This window comes from Gorilla gorilla, chromosome 16 (assembly GCF_029281585.2).
Source record: "Gorilla gorilla gorilla isolate KB3781 chromosome 16, NHGRI_mGorGor1-v2.1_pri, whole genome shotgun sequence".
NCBI lineage: Eukaryota > Metazoa > Chordata > Mammalia > Primates > Hominidae > Gorilla > Gorilla gorilla.
This window is the reverse complement of record NC_073240.2, coordinates 17,660,515-17,683,090: the sequence shown is the minus strand read 5'-3', so window position 1 is coordinate 17,683,090 and position 22,576 is coordinate 17,660,515. Positions and strand designations below refer to the sequence as shown.

The window sequence follows — 22,576 nt, the reverse complement described above, 5'->3', positions numbered from 1 at the left end:
TACCTTCAATCATCTTCATTCTTCCTGACCTGATCTATTTTTCTCATCGTATTTACCACCTTCAAACATATGGTACACATCCTATTTACTTTGGGTATCTTATATTACAATATAATCTCAAAACAGATTTTGTTGATTTTATTTACAAGATGTAACCAAAGGGCCTAGATTATCTTTATAGCATAGTATATGTTCAAAATTTATTACCAAATAAATATAAAGTACATTTATGAAAGGTGAAGGAGAATATAAAACAGAGGGAAGATCTTCAGAACTACCACAACGAAATGACACATAACTTAAATGTCAAAATACCAACACTGACTTCTTATCAACAGCAATAAATGTAGGAAAAAATTTGGAAAATATCCTCAATGAGTTTAGACACACTTCTATACATTAGAGGTTTATAAAACACAAAGACTACTTTTATAAATGAGTCAAAATAATGACATTTTAGACAAAGAATAACAGAAAATTTATCATCCGAAAGCACCTTCCAAAGAAATCTCAAAAGACAAATTTCAAACAAAGGAAAATGATCACAGATAAAAGATTTGGGATAAAATAAATAACAATGAGAACAATAGAATATATATGGGAGGTATAAAAAAGAAAATAAAATTTACTTCGATACAAAATTGAAATGTGTGAAGATGTTTTGGTGGGGGTCTCCATTGCTCTTCAGCTTTGATTATTTATTTAAAAAACTCTCAGAACTCAGAGAAGCAATTATACTCATGTTTACAGTTTATTAAAACAAAAGGATGCAGAGTCATATCAACAAAGGAAAAAGATTCTTAGGGCAAAGTCCAGGAGACTCCAGGCACAAACTTACAAGTGTCCATCACAGCAGAATCACATGCAGATACACTTCAATCTCCCAGTAATGCTGCATACAACCACATGTGAATTCTTGGCAATTAGAGCAGCTTATTTATTCTTTGATGTCCCAGGTTTTTATTGGTGGTTAATCACATAGGCATGCAATGCCCACGTGGCAAAACTTAGCAAATTCAGCTTCCTTTCCATGATCCCTCTAGAACAAAACCAGGCATTCAGCATAAATCATATCTTAGAATAAACGTATCTGGTTAAATTGATACCACATGGTTCAAATAAATACAGCATGGCTCAGGGCCTCAGGCATATAAAGTCAGTCATTCACCATAAATGCAAGGCCTCAGATATACAAAAACACTCTTCACGGTAAGACTATTTCCAGAACTCAGAGGCTAGCTAGTCCTAAAAACAAACCTTACCTTTGAATGTGCAGGGTTGAAGAAACCCTGGCCTGCTGAGTTAACACATTCTTGCCTAATCCATATTTATTGTCCCTGGTCTAATCTCTCCTGTAGCAAAACAATCATATTTTTCTGAGCATCTACATTGAATATGGCATTTATATGACAGTAACAACAGTAATATTAACATGAATATGCCTAGAATTTTATGGACACAGTGTAGGGTAAAGATTGATTTTTAAAAATTACTAATGCATCCTACAAGGCCATTACATACAATTTAATATTTTGTACAAATGAAATTGCTCATTCCTCCTCTCAATCTGCTTTTATTTTTACTTTTTGATAAATCTGTGCAGAACTATTTAGCATTGAAATTAGATAATGGTTAGCTAAATTCTGTTTTCTCAGGCCATTTATTATTCACCCAGATTACATTCTGAAGAGGCTTTAACTCAATATCTTAATACATTTGATTATCAATATAAGCATTATATAACTTCTCTACATAAGCTAGTTGAATCTTACCAACAATGCTAGTGTAATGTCATATTGCAGTATGATCATGTTACAATTCAGTTTTATTACAGAAAAAGTTATTAAGAATGATGGAGCTATTTGTTACAGCTACTCAACGTAATTGGTTCTTGTCTTTATACCATATAGTATTATAAATAAGTGTTATTACTACTCAGCATGATTTGATTATTTCTGGGTTTCTGATGGGTTGTGGACTTAGCCAGTCACCCTGTCTCAGTTCACAGGCCCTAATTGACAATGGTCTCTACTATATGCTGTGATACACCAGGATACACTTCCTTCCTATACACAAGACACAAGAATAAGAATAGTTAATATCTCTGCTACCTGTACTACAGGATGTCTTATCCTTATCTATTCTTGGGACAATGGCAATAACAATGAATTAATATAAATTATGAGTGACCTCAGAGATGGGGTCCCTAAGATTATATAAATGTGTCCTTCTGCATCTAAGAAGAACCATTGCCCTATGGTTATTTAGGCCTCCATCTGTGTTAAAGTGATAAAGTGATGCTATTGAGTCATAATACAAGCTCATTACCAGTGTTGGGTCCTAGCATTATCCATCATTAATTGTTGAGTTACCTTACCAAGTTCACTAAAACTTCATCATTTTTTCCAGGTTGAATCCCATCCCTTCCTCTCTCATAGATGAGAATTCCCTCTAATCTATTTATTTTAGTTAATAAATCTTCTTTCCTTAAAAGCCATTCATGATTAAAAATGAATTCAGCTTTTCTCACAATGCCTAGATCAGCATCTATCTCCCTGAAGGTTTTTTTCTGTTTGTAGGCCAATGCTTAACCCAAGAGGGTTGTTGTCATTGTATACTAGATTTAACTGGAATGAGGAACCATGTTTTACACTCCAGACTGTTTGGTTCTCAGTATGAGGATAAAAATAAGAAAAAACAAAACAACAAACAAACAACAACAAAAAACAAGAGTTCTCTACAATTTTCGAGAAACAGAAGAGGAAGAAATGCTTCTCAATTCATTTTATGAAGCAAACTTGACACTTAAACAGAAGAAGACAAAGATGATAAAAAAAAGAAAAGGAAAACAAACAAACAAACAAAACTTTAGACCAACATAACCTAGATGCAAATCTACAAATATACCCTAGATGCAAAATCCTCTACAACTTGAATACCACACTATGTAAAAAGTGACACAGAAATGCAAGACAGTTGCAATATTTTAAAAAATCTAATAATATAGTTCATCATATTAATATCCTAAAATAGGAAAATGCACGATCAGTTCAATAAATGCAGGGGAAAAAGACACTATTCAACAGTTACTTGTGATAAAAATTCAGCAAACCAGAAATAGCAGAAAATTCCTTCATCTTGATAAAGAGCATACAAAAAATCCATCATATTTAGCTGTGGAACACTGAATGTTTTCCACATGTATGCTCAGGAATAAAGCAAAGATGTTTGCTTTTATCACTCTTTTTCAACATAATACTTAGAGTTCTATCCAGTGTGTAAGGAAAAAAAGGAAGAATAAAATAAATGCAGACTGGAAAGAAATAAGTAAAACTGTTCCTATTTGTAAATAATATGATTATATATGTAGAAATTTATACAGCATTTAGGAGAGAGAAGGAATGTAGAAAAGGGAGAGGAAGGGTGAGGCAAAAACAAAGGGGAAGGAGAAAGTAAAAGAACAGTGGAAGGAGAAGCAGTGTCTCATAAAATTAAGAAGGATTTAGCAAGATTAGGACAAAAGGTAAAAACAGGTTTCCTGATATTTTTAATTGCATTTCAATAGCTTTCCAAACATAAATATTTCTCAGGTAGTTGAATGCTTTGGTCAATTTAGAGAGTGATGGAAGGCTGTTTTAATGAATTTCTAGTGGCCTTTTGTGTAGAGGATTTGCTGGTCTTTTCAAGTGACCATAGTCCACATTGATGGGTTGATTGAATATGGAAACCATCTTGAACTCCCAAGATAAACGCCAATTAGTAATGATATATTTTACAAACACACGTGCATGCACACACATACACACACAGACATGAGAGGATTTAATTGGATAATATTTTGCTGAAGTTTTTGAAATCTAAATTCATCATCTAAATACATATTTGTCTACAGGACATTTTCTTGTAATGTCTTTTTTATGGTTTTGGTATGGGGATAATGGTAGACTCATAAAACATGTTGAAAAGTGTTTCCTCTTTTTTATTTCTTAAACTTTTGTGTAAAGTATAAATTATATCTCCTTAAATATTAGTAAAATTTGTCAGTTCATTTATCTAGGTGGGTATTAATAAATTTAAAACATATATATAGGGATGTTCATGTTATTGCTTTCTTTTTGAGCTTGCCTTAGTAGTTTGTATCTTTTGAGGGATTTATACACAATCTAAATTAACTAATTTACATTTGTAAATTTCATCATGGTATTCATTTAGTTACCCTTAAACTGTTGTAGGACAATGGAAATGTTACTTCTATCATTCTTTTTTTTTTGTTTATTTGTTTTGAGACAGAGTCCCGTTCTGTCGCCCGGGCTTGAGTGCAGTGGCCTGATCTCTACTCACTGCAAATTCCACCTCTCAGCTTCAAGCAATTCTTGTGCCTCAGCCTCCCGAGTAGCTGGGAATACAGGCATGCGCCATCACGCTCGGCTAATTTTTGTATTTTTAGTAGAGACAGGGTTTCACTATGTTGGCCAGGCTGGTCTGGAATTCCTGACCTCAAACGATCCGCCTGCCTCGGCCTCCCAAAGTGCTGGGATTACAGGCATGAGCCACCACCCCCAGCCACTTCTATCATTCTTAAAATTTGTCAATTATTTATTTCCTATTATTTTCTCCTTAGTCTGGCCAGAGATTTAACAATTTTATTGATCCCTTCAAAGATCTAAATTTAGTTTAATTTACTTAGCTATATAATTTTTCTCCGTTTAATGTTGTTTATTTCTTCATTAACCTTTATTATTTTCTTCTTTCTGATTGCTTCAGAATTAATTTGTTCTCATTTTTATAATAACAAGTTGGAAGCTTTCATCATAATTTCAAGGTAATTTTTCTTTTCTAATGCAAGCTCTTAATGGGATAGATTTTTCCCTAAACACAGAAATTTCCACATTTTGGTATGTTATACTTTTTTAAATTTCTCTTACTTTTGGCTAGGTTCATGTTTAAATATACATATGTGCAAGAATATTTTCCCTTGATTTATATGGATTTAGAGGTTAAAAAAAGGCAAAAAAATTATTTTGGAAATTTCTAGGAGACTTAGTTCACCATAATTGTTACATAATTGTGCATATGTTGCAAGTAATGTATTAAGAAAAGTATTTATATCTGTATACATGTATGGTCCTTAATGATGAAATTAATGCACAGCTGTCTAACTATAATAATTTCCTTATAATCACACTAGTTTTCCTTTGGTGCCACAAGATGATGAACCTCACTTTAGTGTGACCAAGCAAAATGAGGTACAAAAACAGTCCAATGTGAAAATATCTCAAATTCATATGAATTTTAAAAATATTTTATATGTAAATTAAATTAGAAATTAAATATATATAATATATTTTATTTCAGAAATATTTGCTTGCCTTTTGGAACTCAAAGTTCAAAACCTTCTATTGTCATCTTTAAATAACTAATTTTTAATTTCTACTTGGTTCTATGAAAATACTACCACACAATGTGGAGATAAAGAAAACATTTACAGAAAAATTGTCCATATGGACACATTTTAAACAGATGATCTAATTAGCATAATAGCCACCAAACTGGTAAATAAACAGTTTTGTTGATTTGCTGCTTAATCAGCATCTATTCAGAATTCTGTAATATTGTTTAGTAAAACAGTTTATTTCCATCCATAAATGTATTTTATAAATTTATGCCCGGTAAACTTCCAGGTAAACCATCGAAATACTAACTGTTTTCTACAAGTGATGGTCTTTTTTTTTAAGCTGCTTTCTATAGTGAATTGATGAGAGTGAATGAAGATTAAAATGCTGATTCTGTAATAAAAGCCAATGCCGGCATGCTGATATATAATCTCTAAAGATCAAAAAATATTCATGCCTTATTCTCAGATTTTTAATAGTGGCTCTAAGCAGTCTTAAAAATTTATTATTTAGACACCTTATCCTATATTTTAAAAATATTTTCTTAGTATACTGTGGATGTTATACAAGTCATATAATGGATAGAGAATTTCTTACGTAAATTTACAATATAATTTTTTTAAATAAAACTTTTGTGAAATTATTTTCAAATGTTATAAATGTTAATGAGTTTTGTTGTATTGGTTCCAATATTTCTCATATATGGAAAATGTCATTTTCCCTGGGAATTAATATTTGGAGCTGGTGTTTAAGAAAAACCATGTTTGATGTTGGAAAATGCTATGTCCGGTATAACTATAGATGTTTGGAAAGCAGCTCAGTTATGCTACAGATAAAGAAAGGAGAGAAAAATGACAGAAGGGGAGGTTTGAACAAAACAAAATAATACCTGAAAATGTTGAATGGATATGTAATATTTGTGAATGTTTATGTTCTCTATTTCACCATTATGTAAACATTTATATTTTCAAAGGGAGACAATAATTATATTTTGAAATCATTTTTTTTTATAGAGTGCTGTATTTTTTCTTTTCAATTTCAATTTGGTGAGCAAACAAAATCAGTCAGATTATTTTACATAATTAGGTTTCCTTTTTGAGATTTGTTGAAACTCTTTGTCCTTTATGTATGTATTTCAGGTAGTATAATAAAAAAGAAATATAAAATGATTAGATATACATAAAAGTATTGTAGATTATGTTTTTCATATTTTCTTTCTTTTAATGTATTTTGCAGATATAGCCATTCCAGATTATGATTTCACAAACTAAGATGATTCTCAGTAGGGAAGCATTACTGCATGTCGTTTTCATCGAAGGGAGCTTAGTTTATTTGCCTGTCTGAATATTGACATATTACTAATTTACACATTGGGGAAAGGGTCAAGAGAACTCCAAATTTTTGTTGACTTGATATTAACCTGATAGGGGAATGTTAATAACTGACAAAATATATCCACAGTACTTAGACATCAAGTTGTGTTTATTTTTTTAATCTACTGCATGTTATTGAATTATTTAGATAGATAGATGATAGATAGATAGATAGATAGATAGATAGATAGATAGATAGATAGATAGATAGATAGATTTATTAGATGTACAAGGAAATAGAATTCACTGGTGGGCATGCGTAAAGAGGGGGCAGCTCTTTTCTAATGCAGGGCTAGCTGCTTGTCCAGGGGCCCATGATTCCAGGGCTATATTTGGCCCCACAGCCATCCAGGATGAGTTGTTTCTCAGCCACCAAGTCTTAAAATGTATATGCATTAAACTTTGTAAAATCGCACTTCTTTGAGATGTGGCTTTTTGGGCATTCACTGAACTTGAATTTGGCCCTAAATAAGGCCTCAGTCACATGCTCCAGGGTTTGCAGCTTGGTATGGATGAACATGGCCAATGTGAACTCTGACCTCTGGGTCCTGAGGCTTTCCAAAGGCATACTACATCTGGTCTTAAACCTAGACTAGGGAAAGTACTAGATCCAAGACATAAATGTCCAATGGCAAAGGCTGTTGTACACAAGGAACAGGCTGCTGTACACTACCTAGGATGCTGCTGTTTGCAGCCCTTGCACACCAGGCCCCATGTGGCTTAATTGATTGTAGAAATTATTTTATATATTAAGTTTTTGGGGATTTGTATCTTTTATTCAAGATAGCTAAATGTAATTTATATTAGACCATATACAGTAAGTTCTAAATTATAGAAGTTGTGCATATCAAAATCATATTCAGTGGGCAATATGGCCTTTAATATAATGAAGTTTATTGATAAAAATTAAAATAAAATAATGTGGTTTTGTAATGCTCTTGTATGTTAACTAAAACAAATTAATAAAACCTATTGAAACCCATAATCATTTAGACTATCTACTTACACTTTGGGAGGCCAAGGTGGGCAGATCACCTGAGGTCAGGAGTTCCAGGCGAGCCTGGCCAACATAATGACATCCCATCTTTACTAAAAACACAAAAATTAAACAGGTGTGGTGGTGCATGCCTGTAATTTCAGCTACTCAGGAGGCTGAGGCAGGGAGAACTGCTTGAACTTGGGAAGGGGAGGTTAGAGTGAGCCAAGACTGGGCCACTGAACTCCAACCTGGGCGACAGAGGGAGACTCCATCTCATAAACAAACAAACAAACAAACAAAAACACAACAAAAAAACTATCTACTTAAATACCATTCTATTAAAATAAATATTTTTCTGTGATGTTAGGTTTGTTTTGTCTCAATAATATAAATAGTGTATTGGTTGTCTCAAAGTGTTAAATGGAAGCATATTTTATGGCATTGCTGAAATATCTACCAACTTTTCTTACTCTAAGTTATGCAATGGTGCATTGATTAATGCATTGGAACTTGTTAAGCAGTTTGCATGTCTGAAAAATCAAGGTTCAGAGGCATGTAGGTTAAATCCGGCAATCAAATATCAGAGAGATATTTCAGAATATTATTTTTGTATACCAGAAAACACTTTTCAAAAAAAAAAAAGTAAGGTCATTAGGAAGGCATTGTAAAGTTAATCTTTTCCAGCAAAGGTATTACATTTATTTTTCTGGAGTTCTTTAGTTATAAAATGTAGAATGTAGTTATAGGATCTAGTCAGCATTAAATTGATTGAAAAAATGAAAAACACTGTTTCATTTTTAAATAGATTAACAATTAAGCAAGTTGTTTATGTTGTCCCACTGATATACTAGAATATGCTACATTCTTTTGGGCATCTTTTAGACCATAGGGCTAAAATTTTGAAAATGACAGAGAGACAATTAGGAGCTCAGCACAAAGCAAAATGTTATGAATCAGGAAAATAAATAGAACAGAGATAAAAATTAGGTAGATGCAGAATTGGAATGATACTGAAAACAAGAGATGGAACTGCAGAAAATACTATGGCAGATCATTCATTCCTTTGAATGGTGAAAGTAGTTAATACAATGGCTGACAATTGAAATGAAAAACCAGACCTAGATGAAAAAATGCAAACCAGAAAACTTACCTAGTCCCATTATTTTACTCAATTGTGGGAAATACATGAAAAAAAGTTGTTCGTTATGAATCCTTTTTTCTAATATGGGAAGAAGGCACCACTAAACCTTTCTCATTTTTTTACTCAAATGTTTGTGTTTTCTCATAGAACTTATAATTTTAATTTATTTTTCAATATATGTTTCCCATACAGTCTAGTTAGATTCATAGTTGCAATGTTTCATGTGATATGTTTGCTCCCTATGGAATAGAACATAACATTAATCTTTAGATGTGTCACTAGAGAGATTTGTATATATCCACATAAATCTACAGTTGCAACTAGAAAAATTATCCTGTGAAAATTTTGTGATACGAATGTCTTTCAACTTTTTAAAAAGTAAAGAGAAAATGATGAACAAATATGAGTTGGAAATCAGAATGAACAAATCATGAAAATGTAGTGTACCCCTTCAAAAATTTTGAAAATTAAGAGAAATCAGTAAAACAGCTGTATTATCATTTACAAAAATGTTTCTCTACCTATAGAACAAAAAATTACTTTGTCCTCTAATTTCCAAATAACTTACAGAACATTTATTTCCTACTGTCACTGGAATGGCAGGCTGGCAGGCTGAGTTGGTAGCCCAATTGGTTCCTCACATCAAAAGATTCCCTTTATTATTTCCTTATTTTCTCTTTATTATTTCCTCATTTTCTCTTTAATTCTGGCACTCTTTCATGATTGAACTTACAGATGTTCTTTTGTCTACTAATTTTCGAGTAAGCCTGTGCTCTCTATAACTTTCAGTCTCAATGTCCTTCTACCATCAGCCTTTTGTCTAAACATTCTTATTCTGGTTTGTTTCCTTGAACTCTTGACATCAATCTCTGTTCCTTCAATATTCTGTTTCTTCTACTGGAAGCACTCTTTCCCAGATTTCACCCACTTTACTCTTCTCAATCTCTGTGTCTGAGTTAAATACTTCCTTAAGTTTCTATGTAGGATTGTCTGTCCATCTATAATTTTTCTATATCTCTCATGTTAACATACTTATATCCTTTACTGAAAAATGTCTCCTTTAAAAAAAATCAATGTGTTTGTTTACTTTCTTAAAATGCCCTCTTAAACTGCAAGGTCAAAGAAATAAGTATGATATTTGGATATTAATATCTACCACTTAATACAGAAACTATTCTAGCACTTGTATAGGTAGTATAAGACATAATTTTAGAACTCTAAAATAAAAACTCATAAACTGAAGTTGAATATCCATTTCCCACTGCTATCTCCTTTTCCTTTTAACACACTGATATCATTTGGGTCTGTGTCCCCACCCAAATCTCATGTCAAACTGTAAGTCCCACTGTTGGAGGTGGGGCCTGTTGGGAGGCAATTGGATCATTGGGCGGTTTCTCTTAAATGGTTTAGCACCATCTCCTTGGTGCTGTTCTTGTGACAGTGAGTGAGTTATTGTGAGTCTGGTTGTTAAAAGTGTATAGCACCTCCCCACCTCTCACTCTTCTTCCTGTTTCCAGCCATGTGAAGTGCTGGCTCCCCCTTCACCTTCTGCCATGATTGTAAGCTTACTGAGGCCCCCGCAGAAGCCCAGCAGATGCATCATGCTTTCTGTATAACGTGCAGAACCATGAACCAATTAAACTGCTTTTCATTATAAATTACCCAGTCTCAGGTATTTCTTTAGAGCAATGTAAGAAATGACTAATATAGAAAATTGGTAGAGGAATATGATATTGTTGTAAACATGCCAGAAAATGTGAAAGTGGCTTTGAAACTGGATAGTGGGCAGAGATTGGAAAGGTTTGGAGAGATCAGAAGAAGACAGGAAGATGAGGGCAAGTTTTGAACTTACTAGAGTCTTGTTACATTGTTGTGACCAAGCTACTGATAGAGACACACAATGAAGTCCAGGCTGAGGAGGTCTCAGATGGAGATAAGGAACTTAATGGGAACTGGAGCAAAGGTCACTTTAGTTAGGCATTAGCAAAAAGGTTGGCTGCACTGTGCACCTGCCCTAGGGATCTGTGGAATTTTGAACTTGAGATTATCTCAAGTTCTGGTGGGTATCTGGTGGAAAAAATTTCTAAGCAGCAAAGCATTCAGGAGGTAATCTCACTACTTCTAACAAACTATTTTGATGTGTGTGAGCAAAGAAATGACCTCAAACTGAAACTTATATTTAGAAGGGAAGCAGAGTGTAGAAACTTGAAAAATTTGTAGCCTGGCCATGTGGTAGAACAAAAAGCCCATTTTCAGGAGAGAAATTCAAGCAAGCGGCAGGAACTTGCTTAACTAAAAGGAAGGCAAATGCTGATAGCCAAGAAAATGAGGAATACCCTCCAGGGCATTTCAGAGACCTTTGTGTCAGCTCCTCCCATCACAGGCTCAGAGGACAATGAAGGAAGGATGGTTTCATGGCCCAGGCCTAGGGCCCCACTGCCCTATGCAGCCTTGGGACACTACTACATGCATCTCATCTGTTGCAGCTCTAGCCATGGCTCCAAGTGGCCCAGGTACAGCTCAGGATGCTGCTCCAGAGGGTTCAAGCCATAAGTCTTGATGGCTTCCATGTGGCATTAAGCCTGAGGGTGCACAGAGTATAAGAGTTGAGGCTAGATTTCAGAGAATGTATGAACAAACCTAGATGTACAGTCAGAAATCTGCTGCAGGGTCAGAGCCCTGATGGAGAATCTCTACGAGGGCACTGAAGAGGGGAAAGGTGGGGTTGGAGCCACCACACAGTGTCCCTACTGGACCACTATCTAGGGGAGCTATGAGAAGAGGGACACTATCTTCCAGACCCCAGAATGGTAGATCCACCAGCACTTGTACCGTGTGCCTGGAAATGGTGCAAGCACTCAACACCAGCCCTTGAGAGCAGCTGTAGGAGCTGAACCCTGCAAAGTCACAGGAGTGGAGCAGCACAAGGCTTTGGGAGCTCGCCCCTTGCAGTGGTATGCCCTGGATGGCGTCAAAGGAGATTGTTAAGCTTTAAGACTTAATAACTTTCCTACTGGGTTTCAGACTTGCATGGGGCCTGTAGCCCCTTACTTTTGGCCAATTTCTCCCTTTTGAAATCGTAGTATTTACCCAATCCCTATACCCCCATTATACATTATATCTTGGGAGTTTTTTTTTTTTTAATCTTACAGGGTCTTAGGCAGAAGGGGCTTGCCTCATCTCAGATAAGACTTTAGACTTTGGATGTTTGAGTTAATGCTGAAGTGAGTTAAGACTTTGGGGGACTGATGGGAAGGCATGATTATATTTTGCAAACTGAGAAAGACATAACATTTGGGAGGGACTAGGGCAAAATCATATGGTTTGGATCCATGTCCCCAATCAAATCTCATGTCAAATTGTAATCCCCAGTGTTGGAGGTGGGGCCTAATGGGAAGTTATTGGATTGTGGAGTGGTTTCTTTTTAATGGTTTGATACCATTTCCTTGGTGCTATTCTTATGATAGTGAGTGAGTGAGTTATTATGAAATCTGGTTGTTAAAAGGGTGTAGCACCTCCCCACCTCTCACTTTTCTTCCTGCTCCCAGCTATAGGAAGCACCGGCTCCCTCTTCATTTTCCCACCATGGTTATACATTTCATGAGGCCTCCCCAGATGCCCAGCAGATGCAACATTCTTTCTGTACAGCATGCAGAACTGTGAGTCAGTTAAACCTCTTTTCTTTATAAATTACCCAATCTCAGGTATTTCTTTATAGCAATGCAATAATGGACTAATACACACCTAATAATATTATTTCCTTGAATCACACAATCAATTACCAAAATCCTCTGTGCAAAATGGCTGGTTTAACTGCTAATTAAACAATATTTTTGGCGTTTCAATTTTGTTGTTATTATTGTTCAAAGCTTGTACAAAGCCTCCATCAAGTAGTCCAATTCTCCAGCTTCTGTCACTCCTGGACAACATTTGTATTTAAAAATACCTTTCAGCCAGGTGACACAAACCTGTTGTCCCAGCTACTCAGGATGCTGTGGTGGGAGGAACACTTGAGCCCAGGAGTTCTGGGTTGTATGCACTATGCTGATGAAGTGTCTGCACTAAGTTTGGCATCAATATGTTAGCTTCCAGGGAGCAGAGGACCACCAGGTTGCCTAAGGAGTGGTCAACTCAAAAACTGAGCAGAATAAAACTCCTCTGCTTATCAGTAGTGGGATGACCCCTTTGAATAGTCACTGCACTACAACCTGGGCAACATAGTGAGACCCTATTTCTTAACAAAAAAAAGAAAGAAATACCTTCCATATTTCTGCAAGTATGTGAGTTATCTTTGATGTAGTGTTACCTTTTCGCAGTGAATGAAGTGTAATAACCTCTTGCTCATTTTGTTTACAAAAATAAATAAATAAATAAAAGCAGGGACATTCTAAGTGGAATCAAGTTCCAAGTAATACAGACGTAATACTATTTATACAATAATTCAATTTTATGATATATTTCATGTGCTGCTATCCTCAGTTATATTTACTCATGTATAGTTACACTTGTCAATGTCCTAGCTATAATCACCTATTTTTAGATTTTAATAAATATAATTAAATTAATAGCATTCTATTTTTATAACAAGTTCTAAAATTAAGCCACAGTAGAAAATTCATGATAAGATTAAGTTTGATTTTTATTTCACTTTTATATGTATGAATCTTAAGAATTTGGTATTTCCTATCTAATATTTGTCTTTCTGTTCTTGGAAACTAATTTCAAATTATTTACAAGTTTCAGAAGTATGCAGCCAGTGAAGAATCCAATATCATTTTGTTCAATATACCTATAATTTGAACTTAAATATGTATACTTCCACAAATGTCACTGAAGCAAGTATTTCAAGTATTTATTTCCAGGTATAATTTCAATTATGGTGTATTCAGATATCTTGTTATATCAACAACTAAACATAATATATTAAATTATTTGAGATATAAAAAGTATATCTTGAAAACAGTGCAGTTCTAAACCTTTAAGGTAGGAAAGCAGCTCAGCAAATGTTTTCCTCCGCTGTCCATGAGGCAAATATCTAATGACTGTACACACACACTCACACTCACACACATACATACACATTCTGTCTCAAATATAGATATATATTCACACTCTGATTCAATGAATTCAACCTCATGACTAAGGATTTGAATAGATAGTATTTTTTAACCTTCATCCTTTCCTCTACTGCAATTTATAATTGAATTAGCTTACTTATTTCCTAGTAAAAACATTCCAGCATTGTGATACTATGATAAGGTTAAGATGTGAAAGTGTTTTTTACCATTTATTATAGAAAAACTATCCTATTTTCAGATTTATAAGAACCTTTTCAAATCCACCAAGGAAAAGTGTCTATGCCTTATAGATTGAAAATCTCATCTTTACCAGTTAATTTACATTTTACTTTTTCCTAAAATAAAAGGCTCTCCATATCTGTAGGTACACAGTTTGACTTAATTATCCTATGTTACATATTGTACATAATTATATGAGAGATAATGGCAATTTAAACAAATAAAATGATGGCTATTTCTTTTTATTAACTTCATCATATTTCACTGAGGTTTTCCTTACTTTAGGCTTCCTTGATGGCTTCAATGTATGCTAAAAGTAAATTTTTATGTGAAATGTATACAATATTTGAAAATGATGCTTATTGTTTGTCAGGTTTTGCCACTATTAGCACGACTCAGTACCCATAGAGTCTGTCTCTTAGGGATGTGAAGCAAATGATTTTTCTGATCCAAAACATTTCATATGCCTTAAAAGTCAAACAATGCAAAGATGTGATATTTAGAATACTAGTTACATAATAATGGATAATGACTTAGCTTTTAAAACAACTGCTTTAAACATGACACATTTAAAGCTAATCTGTAACTTTCATGTGTTTCTGAAACTTTTACAATCACTAAATAATTTGAGTAAAGCAAATGGGTTTCAGACCGATTACAATTTGGAAAGATTGATTATAAATTTTTAATAATATGTAACAAAGAAAAATGTGGTCATTTGATTATATACCTCTTCCCCAAGATCAAGTAAATACTTTATCAATAGAAAAAAGAAAGAAAAGCAAAAAGAAAAGAAAAAGAAAGCAACACTGCTATATAGAACATTTTTTTTTCTAAATGGAATCTAGCAGTAAAAAAAGATAATTGAAGATACTATTAAAAGATACAATTTAATATTAATATTGACCACATTTATAAATTCACATAATTTTATAAAACATATGCACTTCTGAGTATAAAGCACACATAATACAAAAAAGATTATTACGTTTTAAATTGTTAAAATTTCCTCAATAGTTTTTCCACACCTGATGATTACTCTCAAACTCAACAAGATAATTATAAATAATGTTTATTATTCAAAATAGATTATTTTGTGTGTGTGTGTTTTATTCAATTAGGTGGCAAATTATAAGATTTTGCCAGGTGATTCAGAGAAGTAGCCTGGAAAAGTTTATATAGATGGTACTAAATGAAAGATAGAAAATTAAAAATTTAAGTTAAATTTATTAGAAACAAAATTCTTTAAAAAATTATAGTTAGGTAAATAAATCAACTAAATTTTTCCTTTTTCCTTCATATTGCAGAGTGTATTATTCCAGCTGGTTTACAATGCAGGCTTCCCATTTTGATACTAATTTTAACCTGACTTTTATATATCGATATTAAAGAGACAAAAATAAATGTGATTTTCTCCAGCTCTATATCCCTCCAAGGAGAGCTTTGGAACTGAAATCCTAATCAGGGGTTACATTTTTAATATTTTTGTCTCAAATGAATTTGGAGTCCTCCATAGTATTTCCAAAGTTGCAGAGCAGAAAAGAGGTTACCAATAAAATTGGGCAGTTCTCATCCCAATTACAGAATTAGGTCAAGTTATCAGATATGCAACAAATATCCACTCAGAAAGATTGAATATTTAAATATTTTAATTTATGAAGTATTACCCTATTGCTCAGATATAGTATTTTGGAAATTTTTCTTTAAAAAAATGTATCAAAGTTGTGGTTAGATGACATTACTGACTCATTTTGCATCTGATCAAAACAAATAATGCATAAAACAAAGCAATGTAACTTATAAAGCATTTTAAAATTGAAATAAGAGATCTTTATTTCTGTTGCATATCAAATGGGATTTATTGACTTCCTTTTCTCAAAAATGTCATATAGAAAACATTTCTACCCTCTAAAAATTACTAATAACATTAGCATCAATGACTTACAAGTAGACACAAGTAAGATGAAACACAGATTAAATCATACCATCAAATTCATATGGCCAAGTATAATCCCATTATATAACTGTTTTGTATCACTAAGCATAGTCCAGCTATAAGTGTAAAAGAATGATGAAAAATGTTGCTAAAACATTAAGTGAAAATATACTGAAAAGAATACCCAATGACAAGAAATACAAGAACACACCAATTTGCCATCACGCTTTATGTTCAGCCCTTTAGTGAAAAAAAAAGTTTTCTAATTAATATTTCATTTACATTGGGGACAAGTACACAATGTAGTCATCAATTTGCTTAGATTCTGAAATACCATTCATTTATGTACATATTTTCTCTATTCAAATGTACTATTCACATCACTTGTCAATTTGCATATATTAAATCATCATGCAAAATTTACCATATTTTGAATATTTTATTAATAATGACCCTTTTCTACAATTTTTATATGCTCTTAAATTTTAAACAGCCAAACATTCAAAGGCTTAAAAATCAACACTTGAATTTTAAAATACTATTTGTATGAAATGAAATATTTAATTACAAATGTTAATTATATGTTATTGCTGTAACTATTGGGATAGACAGTGGGCAGTTAGTATAAGCTACTTTGTTAATAAATAAAATTTTAAAAATAATCAATGGAATGTTCATTTCAAACTACTTTGTTATTTCATTTCATTTAAATTTAGCATAAACTTTACTTCAGCAGCCAATTCCTTAGTTGTTCTTCTCCATTAACTCATGACTACTTTAGCTCTTGATGCCAAGCATGATGATGTTTGGTTTCAGAAGTTGCCACATTAACAATAGGATCCTTGAAGCTACAATCATGCTAACCAATTTTGACAATTCTATATTTTATAGGGCCTAGTTCTAACATTCTATTGTTATTTAATTTTATAAATATTTTTAAAAATCTTGTTACTAAATTAAAAATAGACCTCTGGAAAATAAATCGAAAGGTTTTTTTGTTTTTTGTTTTTTGAGACAGAGTCTCACTCACTCTATCACTCAGGCTAGAGTGCAGCAGCCTGATCTTGGCTCACTGCAACCTCTGCTTCCTGGGTTCAAGCGATTCTGCTGTCTCAGTCTCCCAAGTACCTGAGAATACAGGTGCCCACAAACATGCCCGGATAATTTTTGTACTTTTAGTAGATATGGGGTTTTGCCATGTTGGCCAGGCTGGTCTCAACTCCTGACCTACGTGATCCACTTGTCTGGGCCTCCCAAAGTTCTGGGATTATAGGCATGAACCACTGTTCCCTGCCAAATTAAAAGGTTTTATATGAAAAAGATATACACAAAGCAAAGATACTTTTACGGTATGAAAGTGAATTATAATTGAGAAAAATATCTGCAAGCCATAATAGAATAGTTCTATTTCAATAGTTCACAAACAATTTGTTAGTTCTGCTGAATAAAAAAATTTCCACCACTTGTTAAAATGGTTAAGGATCACTTTATTTAAGATTAAAATGATAGGTATCAAGATGATTCTAATAGGGAAGAGAGATAAGGTTCAACTCTGAACACAGCAAAGATATCTGGGAAGTGCAGCTAATGAGCAGTGTGAAGGGTTGTCGATGAACACAAATTACTAACAGGAGACATCAAGGGTAGGGGATTTCTTGTTAGCTAACGTAAGAGGATTCTTGCTGAAGGCAAGCCAGAGTGATCAGATATCAAGAGTGGGAGATTCTCTCTAAACTGACTTAGCAGCATTCTTGCAACAGCTGGACTAGGCAGTGTAAAGACAGGGCCCAAGGACAAAGTAGAATCAAAAAGAGTGCTCCTAGAAGCCTGACTAAAGTGTAGACAAGAAGAAAGTCTTCATCAGTTCAAAAGTCAATTTCTATACTTATGATTTGGCCCTGAGCATTCCTATCTTTACTTAGTTTGGAGGAGTGGACTCAGCAGCATGTATGTTATGGGAAAAAAAGAGATTCGGAAAAATTACTTACATAAGTTTGAAAGGCAAGATGAATCTGGCCATACGGTAAAATCCAACAGAACTCTTCTGGTTATGAGTAATTTGTAAAATAATTCATACATTACCCATTATATGTGTTAGATATATGTAAATTTTACCATGCTCATTCTTCAGAACAGAAAAAGTGAAATACAAAGGCAAACGTGGTAAAGCAATTTATTTTAGTTTTTGTGAGAAGTTGTTCTTCTAGAGTATGTTATATGACTCTATGCCTTCAGTTTGAAACTCTCATTGAACCATATCTAAATTAACTAATAAAATGAACTTTTAATTATATATGCCACTGTGTGCAAATTAAAATTCATTGACTGTATGTGTATGTAAATATTGGCCAGTAAACACAGCCATTTACATCTTCATAAAGAGAATAAAACTTCCAACTAAAATTCCTTCTAAAATTGGACTCATATCAATTGGAAGTATTTCAAACAATCACTAAACTGATTTACTTGAACAAATATAGAAAATATTATCTAAGCTATGTGTACCTATTTTTTTATATTCCTAGAAATTAGGGGGAACTTTTATTTCCTTTGATTGAATATGAGTTTCTAACTTAACAAAATATATAATAGTGAGTCAGTAAAATGAATACTTTTACCAAGGATGGAAAGTGTTCTGAATTATCTAAAAGACATTTTCATTGCAGTTAACATTTGCCTGTGTAGAACAGATTAATATTAAAATCTATTTTTTTCTTTTAACAAAATTTAGCAAATGAGGAATTTTCTACTGGTTCATTTCTTCTGACATTTCTTCTATGTTGACCCTTCTCCCACTTCATGTTGCAAGATGTGAGATCTTACTTCATTTATCACATTCATATTCAAGGCAAACTAAATAGAATCGGGATGATAGGCTTGTACATTTATGCTTTTTTACAGAAACCTTTAGAGAAGGGTTCAGCTATATTGTATGTCACCTATAAAAGGTGGTTCACATTTCCAAATGGATAAAGGCTAGAAAAATCAAGAAAAAGAGCTGTCATGAGTACATGACAGCAAACATAATTTGGGGCTTAGACTCATGACCAAATTGAAGTTCTGTGAGTAAGACATTAAGAGAAAATTAATATTGGGCAGGCAAAATCCATGTTGGTATATCCTTATGCATATAACTAGAAATATATTGCTAATTTTAATAAACTTACTTTCAAAAATGTATTCTGTGTTATTATACTCTAACATGTGTTCATTAACTGTGTGTGTTCCTAAACCTTGTCATATTTGGATATGATTTTTAGCAATAAATAGTGGGGCATGATGGAAAATCTGAAGTTTTACAAAAACTAAATATAAGACAAAAACAATATATATTCAACTAAAACGGAGTTGGCAACAAACTTCTCTGATTCTATATCAAATCCCAAAAAACAAAGGAATATGTATCAGTAATTATTGACTACCATAGGGTAATAATAATAATAAATGCTCATAAAATAAATTAGTTAATGGAAAATGATAGATATTAATTATTGAATTATAAAGCACAATGTAAAACAAAGTGATAGAAATAATCATACTCACAAACAACAATCTGTATGTAGGAGTCTAGGTTTTCCAAAGTAAAGCTGGTTACTCACAAAATCCTTGAAAAGAGTGAGAAGTTGTTGGGGTGATTATATTTTTAAGCTATGAAGTCAGATAGTGTGATGTTTCATCTCAGTACCACTATAAAATAAAGTTTTAATCCTGTTCATGTCACTGTTAATTTTCACTAGCTTTTTAGGTAAGGAAAATTCATGTCCATCCCTTCCTTGATTCATCTCTTTCAAAAGCAACTTTTTAAATGGTTGATGACTTAACATCACTGCAACTATTTTCTCCTTCATTTAAGAACATAATCAACCATTTATGTGGACATGTTTATTTTACACCTCAATTTTGGCTCAAGGAATATAACACATAGTGGCTTCTTTCATTTGCCATATCAAATCCATGAACACCTGCCTTTAAGATGTATCAGATTACTTTTACCTCTTACTAGCCATGTCCAGGCAACTGCCAAAGCACTGGATCATTGGAATAGCTTCATAAATGATGACCCTGTTTCTCTCACTTTCATTCCTAGAGGCTGTTTTTCAGCCAGGAGTCAGAATGATTATAAAACATAAATCAAATAATTTCAGTCTTGCTCATAGCTTTCTAATTGTTCCCCTTCTCAAAGTAAAACCCAAAACCTTGTCATTGCTTGTGAAAGCAACAATATGGGATCCTTCTCCATACCTCCCCCAATTTATTTTATCACAGCCCTCATTGTTTTGGTCATTCTATCCTTAAGAGCCTTCTGATATTTCTTGGAAATGCCAAGATTCACCCACCTTAGAAACCACTTTGTTTTTCTGTCTTTAAAAGAGACATGCGCTGTAGATATTTGCTTGCTACTCTACTTACTTCTGGACATCTCAGCAGAATTCTTTTGAGAGGCAGACAGTCACTCTGGATCTGCATTCAAATTTCACCCTAGAACTTATCCGCATGCTAATACTGCGTTTCTTTTTTTAATTTTTCCCTATCTTTCTCGCCCAAAAAAGAAAGAACATAAGCTCTTTTAGTCAGGGACAGCTATTTTTTTTTCTGTTTTCTCTTTTTCTTAACCTGGCATGAAGACACATTTCTGGCATAGAGCAAATGAATAATAAATATTTGTTGAATAATCTTGCATAAATTAATCCTTAATTTGTCAACTGTTGATTCATTTTGCTCTGAAATCAATGACAATAAAAAGGAATTGTACTTCTATTTTGCACTTTTTTAGTCAGAGTAAATATTTATTGAGATTTAATTTGTGCCCTGTAAACTGCTAAACTCCTAAATCCATTAGGTCTATTTCTCCCATGAGGTAAATATTTACTCTTCATTGAGGATATAGCCAGCAAGGCAGAAACTAGTCTAGGCCTTACAAACAATCTGATTTTATTATATGGAGCAGGTAACATCAGGGTGAAAATAACTAAGAAACAAAACAAGGAATAGTGATGAAAGTATTAGCACTAGCAGAGAACTAATCCTTTCCTCATGATAGTAAGGTCAATGGGAGAAACTAAAGTTCCAGAGATCCAGTAATGAGCCATTTCACAGTAGAATTACTGCTGGTGAGAAATGGGACCAGGGAGAAATATGATCTCTGATGTAGGTGTCATTAGAAGCAGAGAAAACAAACAAACAAAAACAGAAGTGGCCCTTCTCCTTGCCTTTTCCTGCCCTTCAATCTTTGGCTTTTGCCTTCCCTTGCCTGAATCTACCCAAAGACTAGATGACAAGGAAGCATGGGAAATGCAGATTTCTGTTACAGTGAAAAAATAAAAGAAAACTGCTGAGGAAATTGATCTGAGAGCAAACAAACTTTGATCAGCATATTAATATTATCATGTCATTTTACAGATTAAAAAATTCAAGTTCAGGGTTTGGGCTCACACCTGTAATCCCAGCACTTTGGGAGGCCAAGGGGGTTAGATCACCGGGTCAGGAGATCGAGACCATCCTGGCTAACTTGGTGAAATCCTGTCTCTACTAAAAATACAAAAAATTAGCCGGGCGTGGTGGTGGGCACCTGTAGTCCCAGCTACTCAGGAGGCTGAGGCAGGAAAATGGCGTGAACCTGAGAAGTGGAGCTGGCAGTGAGCCGAGATCGTGCCACTGCACTCCAGCCTGGGCTACAGAGCGAGACTCCATCTCAAAAAATAATAATAATAATAATTCAAGTTCAGAGAGATGAAACAACTTTTTAAGGCAATCAGACTACAGATCTAACTGTCATTTACAGTAAAACATTTTAGGAAAAGAAAATCATAATCCTTTTGTGGTATTTTGATATTTCAAGAAAAGTAGTTATCTGTTTTGGTGTGTGGCGTGTGTGTGTGTGTGTGTGTGTGTGTATAAAATGATTCTACATTAAATCAAAAATTTAACTTAAAATTTTAAAGATAGAGTAAGGACTGATAATAGGTTTACCACCAATGCACATTTTCAAGCAGTTAAGTGATTCTAATTAGTAAGAAAAAAACATAGCAGTCCATACCTAGCATATGGGCTGGCATATAGTTGGCACTCAGTGACTGTCTTTTGAAAGTTATTATGCCCTTGAGGCTGTTACAATTCCAAAATGAGATGGAGCAAAGTTTGTGATAGTTGTGATTGCACTTATAATTCACTTATAGGTGTTGAATTCTCAGGTACTTCACTTCCATTTATCCTTTGTAACATTTACTTAATACACACTTTGTGCTCTTATTGAACTTTTCTGTTAGATTTTTAAAAGATTTATTTGCCCTCCAGGTTAACTGGAGAAATAGTGTTTTATTCAAAGTTATGAAAAAGGGCTTCCTCACTCTATTATTTCTACACAAATATTTATTACAAATATATAGATTACTTAAGTAGCTACTTATCTGATGACTTACAAAATGATTTGAGAACAATTTAAAGTTACGTGGTGTGC

The 22,576-nt window shown here is 33.5% G+C and overlaps 1 pseudogene; it reads right to left on the bottom strand.

Annotated features, from left to right (window-relative positions):
• Positions 1 to 7,405: 7,405 nt before the first annotated feature.
• On the bottom strand, positions 7,406 to 7,500 carry LOC129527328 (uncharacterized; annotated as a pseudogene).
• Positions 7,501 to 22,576: the final 15,076 nt, after the last annotated feature.